The sequence below is a fragment of the Aegilops tauschii genome, chromosome 5 (genome assembly GCF_002575655.3).
Source record: "Aegilops tauschii subsp. strangulata cultivar AL8/78 chromosome 5, Aet v6.0, whole genome shotgun sequence".
In the NCBI taxonomy this organism is placed as follows: Eukaryota; Viridiplantae; Streptophyta; class Magnoliopsida; order Poales; family Poaceae; genus Aegilops; species Aegilops tauschii.
In genome coordinates, this window is record NC_053039.3 from 461,882,861 (window position 1) to 461,887,635 (window position 4,775).

General features: G+C 46.0%; 1 pseudogene; it reads right to left on the minus strand.

Moving 5' to 3' along the window:
* Window positions 1-1,324: 1,324 nt before the first annotated feature.
* LOC109731774 (wall-associated receptor kinase 3-like) lies at window positions 1,325-4,478 on the minus strand (annotated as a pseudogene).
* Between the last annotated feature and the right edge of the window lie 297 nt (window positions 4,479-4,775).

Sequence of the window (4,775 nt, forward strand, 5' to 3'; positions counted from 1 at the left end):
ACAATGATCTCTTAACACTCAAGTATTGTGCTAGCGCTTGCAATGTCTCTTTCCATCTGAAAGCTGATATATTCTCATCCACGTACAATTGAAGACTTTTATTTATATATGATTGATACTTTGATCATATATACTCATGACTTTCCTGGGCATCCATGCACGGTGTTCTAGGTATGTGATGTACGTACATTATTTTTACATGGTAATACGTGTCTCATTCATATCACAAAAAGATCAAAGTACAAGTCATGTAAAGGCTGGCATGACAAAACTGAAAAGACAGCAAAACGTCTTTAAACTTGACACCAACGCTCGTCACCTGCCTCCGGCATCACCACAACAGTCATCAAAGGAAAAAATGACGGATAACCTCCTCAACCAAGCTCGAGGCGGCTCCATCGCTGATATGCAGCTTTGCGGACCTCCAAGGTGGCTCGCCAAAAGTGAAGCCATTGCTGTTGAACGAATCAGACGCCTCACCACGACTAAGACGCCACAGGAGGAAACCTTACCTGTCATCCATCAACCACGAACCCAGCACATGTTCCATCTTCCGGATCTCGTTGACGTAGACCACAATCCGCATCCGTTCCTGGACTACCTTCCAAGCTTCGCCTTCATATTGGAGCAGTCGTCGTCGCAACGCCAGAGAACGAGGACACATGTCCACCATACGGATGCTGTCAACGCCATGACATCTCAGCTTGAACAGACTGGTTCTCAAATCCATCACCAATCATAGAGACGATCGCCTCGCTGGAGAAGAATCCGGAGGTTCTTTATTCAGCATCGTCGCCGCCGTCGTCGAAGCCAAGACGTTGAACGATCCAATACTAAACTAACAGGGCCTGAGAACCTAAACCTAAAACGATCCGCACGCACGGGATCTGGTGCTGGAAGGGTTGGCTCTCCTGGCGGCGGCGGCTAGGGAACGAAGAAAAGAAACAAGGTCCAAACCAAAAATAGCAAGTAATAAGGTTTTGCTGGGGGAACAGCACATCTCACGCCCCAAGGAACTAAGAAGATATTGAATTAATGGCTCAATATTTTTTTATTGCAGCACTTGGTACACATTTTTTAATGAGCTCACTCATTCAAACTCCACCGGGAGCGGGGAGACCGGCCAAAATCCAGGTCTCACGAGTATTACATAAATTTTAATTAATTGGTAGGAGAATACATGCATTTGACACCAAATAAATACTCCAAACTAACGATCTGAAAATATCTTGGATCAAAACAAACTTAAATAGTTCTAAAAAAACTTAAAGGGGCACCACCTAGATAAAATGAATGCCTTTTGGTCGTATCTTCGGCTCAATTCCTATAAGCTGAAACTTGTTGAAATCGAGTCATTTTCTTCATTTTGCTCGCCCGTCAAATCATGTAGGACGAGCTGCTTGTTTGCCTGAATGCCTTCGAGTGCCATATCCACTTGCCTCATGGTTGGCCTCTCTTCTGCTCTTAACTTTATACATGATGCAGCGAGAGCAGCTACTTCTTCAATTTCACTGCCTCCCTCCTCCACAACTTGGGAATCTAGTATAACAACTAGTTTGCCTTCCTCTAGGTGTTCAATGAATTGTGCAACAAGTCCATCACCTTCTGATGTTCTATACATGATTGGCATCCTCCTCGTAAGCAACTCCACTAGAAGGATTCCGAAGCTATAAACATCGCTCTTTTCTGACAGCCGCCCCGTGTAGTAGTACATAGGATCCAGATATCCTATAGTTCCTTGCACTGCTGTTGCTGTTCTACCAGTCTGATTGATAGGCATGTATCTTGAAGCTCCAAAATCTGATACTTTTGCCGTGAAAGCATCATCAAGAAGTATGTTAGAAGATTTGATGTCTCTATGTATTACAGGGACTGAAACGGCAGAATGTAGGTAAGCAATAGCTCTTCCTACTTCACTTCCAATCCTTAGCCTGTCAGTCCAAGATATTGATTTAGGTGATTCATTATGAAGATGATCAGCAAGGGTTCCATTGGAAATGAATTCATATGCCAACAGTGGGACTTCTGTCTCGAGACAACAACCATGAAGCTTGACAATATTCCTATGGTTGATTTGTGATAGTATGGCAACCTCATTTATGAAATCATCAATTTCTCTCTGGACCATAATAGTTGACTTTTTAATGGCCACGACATGCAAGTCTGACAATATTCCTTTATAAACAGTACCATGCCCTCCGCCACCGAGCTTACGAGTTTGATCAAAATTGTTTGTGGCCTTCTCTATTTCTTTTAGAGGAATGATCATCCTCTCACCAATGTCGGACCTTTGAGATACTAGCTGTTGCAATAGCTGCCCGTGATTTTGATTGAAGAACTTCTGTTTCAACTTTTCAGCCCTGTGATGCAAGCTTACGAGCTATTAACAATCCACCCAGAAAGAAGAGAATGAGGGATGGGCCAATTGCAATGGAGAGACCAATAACTAAACCTGCAAAAATCAATACATACATCTTTATTAATTTGATCTATAGCAAATTTGGCCGGTAGAATTAACAGTATATAGATCATGGGCATGCTGCCAGTTTCAAAGCAAAAGTAAAGAAAATAAATGATTCATATTTGTTAGTCACGTACTTGCTCACGTCCTGCTTGTATGTGCCACAACCGAGTGTAAAATTTATATCGGTCCCTAATAATTAATATGAGTTGTATTTCTTGTTTCGATCAAGTCCAAAACAAGTGCACAATATATTATGTATGCCTTAGGAAAAGTTTGGCACCTCTATTCGATGTGATCTTGTGGCATCCATTAGGTTCGCTGGCATTTCCTTGCAGTCCTCGCGCGCACCAACAGTCGAAGGACCCATGCGTGTTGCCACACTCGCCGAAACAGCCATGGTCCTTTGGCTGCTCGCACTCGTCGATATCTATGTACAGACAAATAAGGGATTAATCAAACTTGACTGACTAATTCGGTTCTAAGAAATGATTAAACACGTGCATGCGTGGTTCTAGTTACTCTTTCCTTTCGGAAATGCAAGATGTCCTTGACTTTCCTGTCCCAAATACTCCCTCCGTCCCAAACTGGTTATTCTTTGCCTTGGGATCAAATTGGCTATTGGGCAGTCAAAATTGTGACAGGTGTACCTGACGCCATTCCGGTAATAGGATCGCCTTTAGTGGAGTTATTACGCGGAAGTGCTAGTGTGGGCCAATCCACTTTGACTCGTTTTTATAGTTTACATACCTTTGTACTGCCTCTGCTTACTGCCGTATTTATGTTAATGCACTTTCCAATGATACGTAAGCAAGGTATTTCGGGTCCTTTATAGGGAAGGCATATCATAGAGAATTATAATTATCATATATCATATCGGGTAGGTTTTGGTATTTAATAACTGGCGTGGCTTTAGTTCAAACTAACGCCACGGCACTTATTTTGGGACGGATGAAACATAATTTTCCCTATATTTTCGAATGGTCACAATTTTGAACTTTTATCTTCTAATATGCAGAACAATAATTCAAAGTGTACTTTTGATATGCCTGATTTTCTTATGTAACGGAAATGGATCATATGCAGATAGGTAAGTACCTTGGCATCCATCTGTGAGGTAAGGGTTACCCTTGTAGCCAGGATTGCAGTGGCAAACATACTGAGCTCCTTCAAAGGGGGTGCTGCAGTTGGTGTTGGCGCTGACGGAGGCGTTGCAGGTTCCGTCGTTCGGACATGCCCACTCGAGGACCAGGGGAGCCAGCAGATGATCATCCTTGTTGGCCTTGGATCTGGAAACGGAACGCTTGGCGCCCAGATTCATAAGACCAACCGCCCGGTCCGAATCAAACCAACTTTCCTCGGCGATGAACGCGTACACGGGCAGATCGTCGTTTATGGTGCTGTTCCCGACGAGCCGCTTGAGCTGCACGGTATAGGACGCCAGGTACGAGAAGACCGGGGTAGTGCAGTAGCCGACCATGTAGTTGTTCCGGACGTCGTCGGCGGTGAGCACACCACTGCGGTTACAGTGAGAGCAGCAGCCGGTGGTGTAGCCGTAGGTACCGGTACTAGCCGTGAAGAGGAGCGTCACCTGCACGTTGCACCCCGTGACCACCAGTTCGGTGGTGATCGGCGTGGTGTACTGCCTGTGGTTGTCACCGAAGCCCGTATCCTTCTGGGTGGCGGTGCTTACGTTGATGGCGGCCTTGCTGAAGATAGGGGGCATGACCCCACGAATCTTCCTGTTTTCCAACGAGATCTCCTTGACCTCGAAGACTTCATCCTTGCCCAGGAAGAGCCGTGTGCCTGCTCCGGAGCTGGTACCGGTACTGTTGCCGTGGACGCAGGCGAGCTTGAAGCCTGGCGCTGCGGAGCACCTGTCCGGGCCGAAGCCGAACGGGTACGGCACGCTCACGTCCCCGCACCTTGTTTTGCAGCCCCGTTTCCCTATTGGCGCCGGTGATGCTGCTCCGCCGGCTACTACCACGAGTGCAGCTGCCGCCATCACCGCCACCATCGGGTATGACAACGCTGACAACGCCATTTAGTATTGTGGCTACTGGCTACTGATAATGTTCAGCGCGCACTGCTGGCTCTAGCTTTTCTGCTTTAGTGGCTAGACTACAAAACATCACCCGCTCTCGTCGAGTTTATAAGGGCAACTCCAACGCGGACAAACCTCCGGCAAATGTCTGGACTGAACCGTTCAGACTTTTTTAGTCATCCAACGACAGTCGCCAAAACAGTCCGTACCGGTCCGGAAGTCTGAAATCCTACAAATTAGCACCAAGCCGAGGGAAGGTTTTGGAAAGAG